Source organism: Halichoeres trimaculatus, unplaced genomic scaffold (genome assembly GCF_033239565.1).
Source record: "Halichoeres trimaculatus isolate MK-OKI-2021-1 unplaced genomic scaffold, fHalTri1.1 fHalTri1_scaffold_8, whole genome shotgun sequence".
Lineage (NCBI taxonomy): Eukaryota > Metazoa > Chordata > Actinopteri > Labriformes > Labridae > Halichoeres > Halichoeres trimaculatus.
The window spans coordinates 2,775,426-2,788,993 of NW_027437186.1; positions in this window are offsets into that span (position 1 = coordinate 2,775,426).

Below are 13,568 nucleotides of genomic sequence, written 5' to 3' on the forward strand. Positions count from 1 at the left end.
TTTACATTGTTACCCTGTATTTTATTTTGAAAGGACAATTTAGAGGGGTAGCCTGCAGACATCCAAGCCAAGAGAGGAAAGTGAAAAATTTTGTGAAGTAATACTTTAAAATGAATTTCATTTTAAACCTTTTGTATTTTTATCTTATGAGCACCACATCAGTCATAAGTTTCAGGATTCTGAACAGATTGTGGAACAAACTGAGTCTGTTATTAAGACAGGAAGCCAGCAGGCAGCAATGTTCAAGGTGACTTTATCTGTAGCTGTAGGTACATTTGGTTCTCAGAATGAGTGGGCCTTCTTGTCAACAATAACCAACAAGCAGCACGAGACAAGACATGAGGGACAAAGTAACAAAGGGCTCTGTACTAAAAAGAAAACCCTCATAAAAGAAATAAGCAATCGATAAAAAACAGTATGGAAAAGGCATAAAACCAACCATCTGTGAAGAAAAACAAGGTAAATGAAAATGTGCCAACAATAAAAGAAATGATGATGGAAAAGAATGTAAAAACATCCTTACATTGAAGATGAAAGAGAGCTTGTTCCTTCAGTATCAGAGCTGTGTTACGGTGACATGCGGATGGATAAAGCTGTTCTTATGTCACTTTTTTGAACACGCTGCCTCTTTAGACCCACGTCTCAACCAAAGACGCTCTGTTACAAGCTGTGAGGCTACATCACACACCCTGGAGCTATGTCCCACGGTTACAGCGCTGTGCATTTCACAGATGAGGAGGCACAGATATTCTGCCTTAATCCGGAAATATGTAAGAACCTGTCACAAATCTTTGTTGTAATATTGACGGTCTCTTTTTTATATTACGATGAAGGATCAGGTCCATGTTAAAGGGGAAAAAAATAGTTACTATGCAAGATTTACCCCATAAATTTACGAAATAAACTCAGTCTATAGCTATAGGCTATCAAAATAGCTCAGATGTAGTATGACAAACATGAGATGACGTGTAAAATGATTGTGATGACCCTACACCTCTCCTGGGTTAAGTTATTTCATAATTTTGAAGCATATTTTATCAGTGCTGCAACTTACGGATGTTTTATTTGAGCAAGTGCCACTCTGCATAGAGGACAATGGAAGTTCCCCAGTGCCGAGGATGGCTGGTTTAGAGAAAATACGTTGTGGTTCTCAGACTACCTTGCTGTGATTGCAGAAAGGTGACAATTTGTAAAAGTCAAGTTCCACGGATGACTCATGGATTGGACAAAGACAAATGTGAAAACCTTTCAACTCCACCAGCGTTTTTAACAAAACCCCATTTTCTCAGTTAATTTTCTTGTGTTCTTAAGAATCCTAAAGAGGTAGCACACAAAATCAACATAGCATTGTTGCAAGTACTTATCAGAATTATGCTGATGTGCAAAAAGACGAAATCATTCTTATTTGTGAAACCTGTACTAAAGTATACGGTGTGCAAGATGCTCCATGCTCCTCCTTTTAGTACAATTATATAATTATACAATTTCTTACATATCATCACAGAAATGGTTGCTCAGGTTACTGATGGTCTTGTTTGGTTTATGGGTCTTGCAGGTGAATCAGTTTCAGTGTGATAAGATGGGAATTATACCACTCAACACTGATACAAACCTTTTCCACAGTTAGTGTGGCCTAGCTTAGCATTAGGCTAGAATAAAGAAAGAAAGGAAATATCAAAATGTCATTAGACTGATTTTTTTAATGATAAAAAGAAATAATGCACATAGATAAGAGAGGAGCTGCCTCTTGCTATAACAACACAGCACAGCTTTAAGAGTTAGCCTGTACATTATTTGGCCAAAAAGAAGCACATGATATAATTTCTGGGTCTCTCCAATAAAGGTCTGAAAATAGTCAGCCTAAAATGTTAAACTGCTCCTTTAAGCAGAAAGTATTATGGGATGTATAAAAGTGTTTTAAGTCCTGATCATTTTGTCGTCATGTATGAAATGACATTTTGCATGTGGCTTTTGGCAGACAGATGAAGGAAGAAACAGATCATGTAAAGGAAGCAGAAAAGGAGGAGGAGGAGGATGTGTGGGAAAGGAGAGTTGATACTGAGCCTGAGGACAGCGTTGACCTCACAGCCGTGCACACTCATAAAAAGGAACTGAAGGAAAATTACCATTCCACCTGTGAATGTGGCGATATGTGATGTGTGCTGTGACCTCCGCTAAGAGAACTATTTCATAATGCTGTTGGAACATTAAAAGACTTCTGATGGTGGTCACATGGCTTCTCTGCAGCTATTTGACTCACCCGAGGACGAAAAACCAGCTGTAAGAGATGACACTAACAATGGTTCTCGTCTAATCAGGCATTAATCAGGTCAGAAAACTGGACAGCAGTTGGACAGGAAACACCTGACAGAAATCCATACATTAATAAACATTAAACTGTGCTTTGCGGTGTCTGATCTAACAAGAGTTAAGTTTTGAGTTTTGAGAGCAGGGGCTCATCCAGGCTTTAGACTGGGGGGGAGTTGGCCTTTTATGAAGTTGCAAATCTGAGTTTGAAAAAGAAGCGTCATGTGATCAGGGTATTTTTTATTATCAGAGTCAAAGCTCTGGTAGCAGCATTCTGCACAGGCTACAGTTCATTCAGTGATCCTTATGGCAAAGCAGTGAAACGTGCCATTCAGCCATCAATGACTGAAACATGCATCCTGCATCTTTTCAGGATAAATCCATCTGACTCTTGCTGCTTACATGATGAAATGTAAGAAGCACACTGTCCATCCAGCCACATATTTTAACAATGATGTTTCAGTGCTTGACTCGGTTTGGCAAACTGTCTGCTGATCAATGCAAAATATCTTAAATAGCTGAGGGGAAAAGGCTGCACCATAGCCGTGTCAAAGTATCAGGTCTGGGTAAATAAAAAAAAAATAAAGAAGAAAGGGAAAAAAAAAAAAGAAAAGAAAAGAAAAAAAAACAAATCAATCTAATTAAATACAACAAAACCCCAAATCAAACAATAAAGGAGTAATTATTGTGATGTAAGAGTACGACTATCAATCATAAATACAATAAGAAAACTTGGATCTTAATAACTTTACGTCCACCTTGTGAAGCAGGGTCCACTGACACAGCTCAGTTTTAAAAAGGTCTTGCTCATCCATGGGTTCATGATTGATAAAAAATACATATAAAGCCAGCAATATTGGACTTTTGTTTTTTTACATAGCAGCTTTAAAACATGGTTTACAAAGTGCTTTGACAGAAAAGCAAAAAATATACTTCATGTCAAAGTAAAGCCGCGTTTCCACCAAGCAGACCAGTTCAGTTCGTCTTGGTACAGCACGCGTTTCCACTGACTTATCCTGGGACAGATCCCTAAAAACCGAGACGAGCCGTCCCACTTTTTTGGGACCCTTCCGTATGGGTGCCTGACTGAACCGATCCGCTCTCGAAAGTTGGAGCAACACACTGCAGACTGTTGATCAAAAGAATCGTCACTTACCCCGACAGCGGCTGCATTTCTCCTGGTGGCACACAGTCTTCTCTGAAACAAAGCTTGATTACACTTTGTCTCAAAGAGCTACATGCCAATCACAGAGAGGACAAAATGCTGCATGTCTTCCATCTATGCTCTTTGTTTACTGTGTCGCGTTTTTCTTTTTCATTGGATTTAATCGCGGGGTAAACTGCTACGGCGTCACGCTGTTGTTTAACAGCTGCGGCTTTCGGCATCCGGCCTACACGCCGCCTACCATGAGGGGGCACAGTTTGCTGTGGAAACGCAAACGGGATCAGCTGTAACTATACCAAACCATACTGAACCGACCCGGACTGCTTGATGGAAACGCGGCTAAAGACTCAAAGACTTTGAAGAACTCATCCAGAACCCAACCCCAACCCCGAACTGGGAAAACCCTGGAAACCCTGATGTTCACCTGATGTTGGACATCTGAGAACTCAAGAAGATAAAGGGGTTTGAGCAGTAAGATGATGTCAGTGAAATGGGAAAAAAGAAGAAAACAAAAATTAGTAAAGAAGAGCCATAAATAAATAGATAAAATGGGTATGTAATGGGTAATAAAAGTCATATAATGCAATGAGGCGTTACAGTTAGATAAAACAAAGTGAAACAGGGAAAGAAGATTAGAGCTTTGAAAACAGTTAATGTAACACAATAAGTTTGATACAAATGAATAGATTAATTAATACAAAGTTTCTCATTACATTTATTTATCTACTTATTTATTAAATTATTATTGACTGTCTATTCGATTTATTTTTATTGAAATACATATATATATATATATATATATATATATATATATATATATATATATATATATATATATATATGTGTGTATGTGTGTGGATTTAGATGACCACTTAACATTTTATGTTTATTGTTATTTTTTTTAATGGTTTATCGTATCTCTAGAGTTTTCACCAAGGGGAAACATCTCTTGTTAGTAAAAATGAAGCCTGTGTAAAAGTGCCGACAGTTGCTGTTTTCCAGAATCCGCTTGAGGCTGGTTCAAAAAATGATTTGGTTCTTAAACATTGATATCGTCACACACTGTACAGTGAGTGAGTTATTTTCTAACTGAACAGTTTAGAAGTTATTAGGATCGTTTGATTGTTCTATCAGAGACACAGCTCAGGTCACATGACTTGTAGCTGTTCGAAAGGAAACTTACAGCCGGGGTCATGGCAAATGTGGCTGCGTCTGTGGATTGGCTTTCATGAAGAGAAGGGTGACGTTGCAGAGGCTACGTCCATGTTTTATACAGTCTATGATTTTTACATAAGCTCTTCTGCTTAGCTCTTGTTATGATGGAGTCTTTTATTTTTTTTTTTCATTTTTTATTTTTTATGTTTTATTTTTTACTTTCCAAGTATTTATGCATTGTGGGTTGAGGGTGGGAGGGACACAGCTTTATTGAAGATTTTTTTTTGTACTTACATTGTGATCATTATTAGGGTCCGAGGCCTGAGCTGCGGACACCTTCTAGCAAAGCAAGAAGGTGTCCTTGGCCGTTTATGTCCACTAGTTGACTGATCCTGGTGATTTCTTACCTTTTTCGGGCACAAAGAGCCACATTTATCAATTTATGTCTGTTCCTACCTCTGGAATTTATGAAAACTGTGTATTTATTTTGAATCCTTATTTTGTTTGGGTTATTTAAATTGTTTTTTTTTTCCTCTAATGTAATGAAATCAAACTTAAGTATCATGATGCGATCCTTTCATATTTTACTGTCAAAAACTGTAACAGACTGCTATTTATTGATTTTTTCATACAGTTTTGTGTCAGAAACGCTTCCTCATTCAGCTCCAGATGAAAGATGACTCACTTGGACTACAGAAAGTCTGGACTCACATCTTGGTAGAAGCGGCAGTAGGAAAATCCCTTAGTGCGGTTTGGACAGTCTGACCTCAGTGGTCATGCTCAGAGTATCATCACACCAAGCTGGCTCAAAGACAATAACTTGAAACCCTGGAGTGGTTTTCCACCTTCATTTGGTTTGTCAGGTCATAAAGATCATGTCGATCTGACCAGGACCTGTGGAAAAACTGATACCCACAACATTTCTCCACCAATTGTTGATCGTTGTTAACTGTTAGTCCCTCCAACAAAACAACACAAAACAAGACAAGGAGGTAGAAAAATCAGATCATGTGACTTATGGATTTACTCCAGTCATGATTCCAGCAGCTGCTTCAGGGCATTGGTGCTCTAAGATGAGATACCTTGTTCTGTTTTTCAGTCTTAAAATGCACAGTACCAATCAGCTGTTAGTCTACTTTGTACGTTTTACTTTCAAGCTGAACTTTGCCACTAAAACCCTGAACAGAGGCTCTTTAAAATGACGCTGACCGTGGTTCAGGACTGTTTTTCAGGGTTCAGGAGTCTGCATCCTTCATGACAATTTTTACAACTTTCACTAACTGCTGCATCAGTCTGTGACACTGATCTGACGGTGTTGTTTGACTCACTTCAGACATTCAGAGCGTGCCCATGCTCAGAATGCAGGCTGCAGGCTCTGACCCCTCCAGCACAGGGCCGTAAAAGCAGCATGCCAGCCTGACATGTTTGCCAGTGTTTACCTCTGCGTATGGCACGACGTTCAGTTCACACTGTCATTCATACTTACAGTGTAAATACGAGAAGCAGTGTAGTGGAAGGGATCTGAAAATTACTCCGCCTCGTGCCTCAGTGACGAAATTAATAAACGCTGGCATGGGAGCGGAACGGGTTTTGACAATGCGAGTCTCCCTCTCCTTCTCTCTCGTCACATCCCTTTCTTCTCAGCCCGGCTGTCCTATTTTCCTCTCCCTCTTTTTCGGCTGTGGCCTAATAAGGCTCAATTACACGGCGGTTCTTTCATTCATTATAGACACGGGCCCTGGCTTCTCTTTGTGGACTCCTAATAAATACTAACGCAGAGAAATAGCCGGGGCCCGGGCTTACTTATGAACCCGTTAATAACCGGGTGCTGCTGCCGTGATGAAAACAGCTTTCTCAGCAGCCTGTCTGGCCGCCACACAAACACAAACACACAATGGAGAGGGGAGAAAAGAGGGGGCTAGCGCTCTCGTTAGCCTCAGAGACAATGCTTCGGCAAACGACAAGCGCCGGCAATTAGCGCATCCACGGCGTGGGGGTAACCCTATACATCTTTGTCTGTTTCAATCACAAGGAGACGCCACTCAAGGTAAGAATTAGGGCCGAGGATGCCATCAATTTCCCTTAACCTGTTTTATATTGCTCTGTGTAGGTGAATGCATGATAGATTGTTTTTGTCAGCCTATTAAAAGTGACGCTAGGTGCGATAACGGCAAAGGTTGGAACATGCCCGCTCGGGTCTGGAGGTGCTGTGGATGTGTTTGTGTTTGCATCTGTTTGGAGAGTGGGAAAAATAGGCCCCATTTTCAGGATTTATGTCCCTCTCACTCTGCTCCTCAGCAATCACAGACCTTGATATCTAATGCATATCACACTCTATACCACAAAAGTCTTTCAGCTTGCTTCTGTCCATAACATCATTGGCGGATACACAAGCCCGCCTCTCCACACACGGCTCAATCTGCCCTCCCAGAGCCTGTACACTGTCATTGAGAATCAGACAGACAGGCTCTTTATGGCAGTCTTTACGACTCTGACTGAAATAACTGTATTCCCTGGTGGGAGATAGAGTGGTGGTAGGAAATGTGACTGTATACATTTACTACAGTGAGAGAAAGGAGGGAGAGCATACGCACCACGTCCCGCACTGGTCAATCATGAGAGCTGCATTCATTCAAAACATCCTCCCATCTCTCATCTTCCCTCTCTGTATCTTAAAGCTTTCTTCTTCATGCATGTCTCATCCGTCCATCTCCTCCTATCCCCCCTTTGTCCACCCTCCCTCTCTCAGGTTTAAACCAGCAGCCGTGGCAGAGATTGCCGTCCGAGGTTGTCTTGCGAGATGAAAGATGGCACGGCTGTGGCGCTCGGGGACGATCGCACCCTCTGTGACACGCACATACACACTCTCCCTCTCCCTCTCTCACACCCACGTTCGTCCCGCTCTTTCATTCGCCGCCGAAATGGTCCCTGCCTGGGCTAATTTACATAATACACTTCTGACACCTTTACTTTATTCATCAATCACACCCAGGCAGCTTCTCCAGGTCCAGGCTTTTGTCTGAGCATGTCTGTGGCTGTGTAAGGCACGGCACAAAAGATTAATTTCACAGCTTTTTTCCCCTTCTTCTTCTTCCTCTACTTCTTCTTCTTCTTCCCCCCCGCTCTGCATCCTTCCCTCTGTCCCTCTTCCTCTCATCCTTGTCCTCCTCCTTCTTTTTGCATTCATCCCTCTCTTTCATTCCTCTAACACAAAGGCTGCAGAATGACAGCAGACAGATAATGAAAACAACAATGCAAGCATTTTCCCTCTCCTCTCTGTCACACCTAATCCCACTTTCTCTTCACTCTATTATTCCTTTCTTTCTTTCTCTTTCTTCTTTTTATATACTCTCCCACTGACTGTCTATCTTGCTCATCCCTTCCTCTCCTGCTCCTCTGCCATCTGTTTGCAGGTCTTTTTTTTCCTTCTTTCATCTCCGTCATCCCTCCGTACTGTACCCAGGCCGACCTGAACAGATTCCCCGTCAGTCTCCATCCTGCTCTCCTCCACCTGTCCACCACCCAAGCTCCCTCTTTATCCTCTACCCGCTTTAAATGACTCCTTAAATCCTGCTCTCTGGATCGTCGTTGGAGGGAGTTTGAAGCTTTAAACTAAGAAAGAATAAAAAAACAAAACAACCTGATTGTGTGATTAAAAACAATAAACACAGTGTGTTGTTTATTAGTTCTCTCCGTCGTTATCAACCTACAAGCGTGCCTCACATTTCAATTACCTGAAATAAATGAAATAGGGCTTGAAAATCTCACGCTTGTTCATCGATGGAGATGAGAGGGCAACTGTCGCTCAGATATCAATTTTGAACAGATGGGTTGCCATGAGGGGCCATATCTCCCTTTCAATTAAAAATCTGAAACAGTCATTGTCTTAACCATCATGCAAAAACACGCAGATGGGTTTTGTTTGCTTCCGTGTCAGTCTGAGCCTTTTGTTTTTCCAGTCGAGGCGCTCATTGGGCACAAGTGGACGACTGAGGATGGAGCTACTGGGTGGCTCCCAGCTCCAGGCTCGCAGCAGAGGAGCAGTCAGAGGAAGAAGAAGAAAAAAAAACACACCGAGGAAACCCAGGTGAAGAAAAACGGCTCCACTCTGCAGCGGCTCTGACCTCAGGGTCAAAGCTAAACAAGCATGGAGACTGCACACCTGGGCGTGAGTGCTCCCTCGACCCCCCTCAGTCTTTGCCCTTGCCCACTGCCCCTTCACCCCCCCTCCACTCCTCACACTGTGTGGCATCTGAACCCAGCCAACAGGATAATTAGCCCCAGAGGCCAGTTTAGCAGGACGGAAAACAGCATTTCACTGAGTCTTCTGCACCAGATAGCAGTGGAGCTGTGCTGCCATCAACATTGCTTGTTGACCCCTTACTTACTTACTAACTTCCCTTCTGACTGTGTGAGAACAAACATGAGGTCATAGCTATTATTATGATTGTTCCAACAGAGGACAAAGGTCAATGACCAAGCCTTCAATTTTATGGGAGAGAGCACTACACTATGGTTTCCATTTTGGTGAACCATTCTTATTTAGAGTAAATTTAACAACAGCTTTGCTGACATATTCATCAGTACACATCCAAACATGTGAAACCAACCAAGATAAATACAAGTCAAATTATATTTGAAAAGATTGTCAACTCTTAGCTTTAGTTACAGTAGAAAAAGTACGTAGTGCATAGTGCATACATAGTACAAATACATAGTACATCTTCATGTTTGATCTGTGGTAGAATGGCCTGCTGTACTCATACCAGGGCTGAGACAATATGCTTTTACTTTTTATCCTTTAATGATTTTCTTGAGGTGTCGATTCTTCAACATTTCTGATTTTTGTGATTTTTAGTTTGCATTTTCAGCAGAAGATCATGTGAACAAGTATAATGATGATGATGATGATGATGATGATGATGATGATGTCTACAGACTATATCAGGAGCTATATTTTCCTCAAAAATGCACATAACAAGTGAGTTAGTTTTTAGGATTTATCCAGGGAATGTAACATCACATTAGTAGATAGCTGAAGATAAAGCAGAGAGAAGCTGTGACATTTTCCCAACCTAGCTCATGAACAAAGCCTTATAATATATATATATATATATATATATATATATATATATATATATATATATATATATATATATATATATATATATATATATATATATATATATATATATATATATATATATATATATATATATATGTTAATGAACAAAATATCACAATTTTAAAATCAAAAAAAAAAAAAAAAATCCTGATACTTATGCAAATTGTTTTTTTTCCCCCCACCCCTTGTGCAAACTGAGAACATTTATAAGTAACAACTTATTGTGTTCACAAATCCAGGACATGGCTTTGTTTCACTTCTTCTTTTCCATGACTCAAAATTAAAGTTTGTGACATGTATTCAAACATGTCTGTCATATTTATTTATTCTGTATTTCGACATCAATCCCATATCCAGAAACTAAACATTTTTTTTTTTTTGTCTTGTTTTGTTTTTTTGGTTGGTTTGTTTTGGAGGATTTTTTATTTTCATTTTTTTTTTTTTTTACATTAACGCTTGCTTAGTTTTAAGTTTTTGCATTGTGGTGGTTATCCCAGATCCTGCTGTTAGTGAATCACAGATATCTTAAACAATGCAATAAGAAACAAAAGTTTTTGGCAACTCAAAGAGGTCAAAACAAGCAGATAGTTTGATGACCTGACGCCTCTGGTTTTGGATATAGAATTAATGATGGCGTGGTTTTGACCAATCAGAATCAATTATTTACTACAGCTGGATTAAGTTTGTCAGACTGGTTAAAGGTCTGACTTCAGATCAATGTGGACACAACACACCTGAACAGCTGTTTTGTGCGAGTAGGGTGCTTTATAATGTACGGAAGCTTCTTGCTGCCACGCCAGGAAATAAAATAAAAATAAAATAAATTGCGTCATATGGTAAGAAGTTTTACATCAGTCACATCAATAACCCCATGTTTATAACATGATACTTCCTTCCATTATAACATGATACTTTTGATTGAATAAAAAAGGACTATTTTATATGTTATAATAAGGAACTGTTCATGGCATAACAACATATTTAACATCTGAGTTTTTGGGGACTTATTAAAATATCGTCCACAGTGCTCTGTGACAGTATAACCTCACTATATTTCAACCCAAGCAGGAAACAGAATTTAATCTAATTATGTTTGCGAGCCATGCTCCTCCATTGAGATATCCCTTTTCATGTTCGGGATTAAGCATAGGTTTAAAAATCTCTCATTCAAACCTTTTATATTCCACGATAGAAGATATGATAAACTTCAACCCTTGCAACTTTTATCAACTTAAGTTCTTGTAATAAAACCTGAAACCTCTGACATCATAGCACCTTAAGTTACGGTGTTAAAACAATAATGTTTTTAATGATACTGTTTTTTAAAGCTTACTGTACAGCCTGTCAAATGAAGAAAATCAGTCCATCCTGTCTCCATGCCAAGTCTCTTCAATATCTCTAAAAAGAGCTGTCACATGATTCAGTTTATGTGGAGACATAAAGAAAAAGGAGCCTGAATCACCGCTTAGTTTACTCACAAAATATGCGCCCATCGTGCAGGCAATAACATCAGATCATTCTGAACTTTACATATGAGTGGTTAAAAAACCACAGATGACTTAAAGTTGTCAATTAATGTATGATTTGTCCAGTTCTATACAGGAATATGGACCTGGAGTTTTTAAGAGATCATTTTAAAAAATTCACTTGTGACAGTTTTTATCAAACATCATAGCATTCTTTGGGTTTTGCATTACATTAATGAAGTGAAATATTCCAGTCTGAATTTGAAGGATTTCATGTCTTTGTTTTCTTGCAGGAACAATAAAGTTCATCTTCTCTCTGAGCTGTCAGGAGCATCATTACGGAGGAACCCAACTGTCACATTAGAACATCTTCTTGATCTTCTTCTTTTTATCCCAAGGACTTCCCACTTCTCCAAGCAGGTGTTTAGAAGTCTGGGTTAACACCCCACCGCCGCACACTCATCCTTTCCCCATCGCTCGTCCCCTCCCCTCCGTTTCTCCCTGAAGAAAATTAACACTCGCCTCCCACCCCAGGTGGCACGGGGAGGGGCAGCAGGAATGGAGAGGCGGGGAGGGCGGAGGAGTGTCGAGAGCCTGATTTATCTGAGCCTGTCAGGCCCTGGGAGGCCTCAGTGGGTGTTTATGTGTGTGTGTGTCTGTAGCTTTTTTTTCTTTTTAGGCGTGTGAGTGTGTGAGAGAGTGTAGAGAAGCTGCGGGTGTGTTTACAATGGGTGCAGGGAAGGAAGTGTCTCTCCCACCTTGGCCCCTGGGTTGGCACAGCTGAAGCCCCTCTCTGTCTCATTAGGACGGGTGAGTGTGTGTGTGCTCATGTGTTGTAGGGGGCTGAAACAGTGTGACAGTTCAAAGTGACATTCACACTACCTTCTCTTTCTCTGTCCTCTTTCTCACTCCTTCTCACGCGGACATGAAAAGAGGGGAAAGGTGTCAATATGTGACATTAGTCCTGATACCTGCTGTATATGATAACCTGGTGTGTTTGCAAAGCCAGCAGCTCAGCTACACACACACACACACACACACACACACAGACACACACACACACACACACACACACACACACACACACACACACACACACACACACACACACACACGCTGTACTGTCTTTACTTTTGCTGAATTCCCATTCTTCGGATAGACATGAGCTTGAATCAAACATTTCAGTCTCTTAAAATGAATTTTGAATTCATAATATTTTGAATAATCTCTAGTTTAAATACATTTTTGTTCTCAGGTGCAAATTTTCTCTTTTAGAATATTGAAATATTTTGTCTGACTTGTTTTACTGAAAAAAAAAATCATTTTCTTAAAACTATTGATATCATTTGCTCATGCAGAAGGATGGTTTAACAAAAGCAGGAATCTTAAAATAAGAACTTTAAATTTTCTAACAAGTATAACAATAAGTATTTTGTATTAAAATAGTTGAAAACAAACTTCTTGAAGCACAATAATAAGTGAGTATAAGCGAAAAATCATTTTCTTAGTTTCTTTAAAAATAGTTAGCAGACAAATGTATGTTTCTTGATACACACTGGCTCATCGTGGAATAAGCATAATCCCACATTAAAAAATCATGATCTAGATTACTTTCTTTTCTTTTCTTTTTCTTTTCTTAGCTTTCAGAGCTTCTGCTGACTCCATAACTTAAAAAAAGAAAACAACAAAATACCGTTGTTATTCCTGGAACACATTCTTCACTTATTCTACTTGAATTAACCAAACATTTACTACCTATAAATCACATGTTTGTAGTGATTGCCTTGGTATGTGAAGTCAATGATTAAGTTTTTTGGAGAAAAACAGCTTGCATGAATACTAAAAATGTGTTTTAATCTAAATCCATTGAGTAAAACAATCAAGGAAATATGTCTGGATAAGAAAGGTGTAATTTGAATAATAATCAGAGAATAATCTCCTCACCTTCAAGGTTGCATCTTGGTTCGACTGATAAAGGACTCCTCTTTTACTACTTAAATCTACTTTTTGATTATATTTATCTATTTATTTTTGTTTCAGAGAGAGTGTTCGCACCAAAAACATACTTTTTTTTAAATATCATTGCAAATAAAAATGGGCCTTTGGATGTGTAAGTGAATCAGGAGTTGTGGTTTTGTTTGTCTGTTGTCTCTTCTAAATAGTTCTTACATGTTCGGGCCCTTTCACTTGTTAAAATCTGGGTTATATATATATATATATATATATATATATATATATATATATATATATATATATATATATATATATATATATATATATATATATATAGTGTGTTAGACTGAAACCAAGAAAAAATATATATTATGATGAGAGTTTAGGTGAGAGAAAC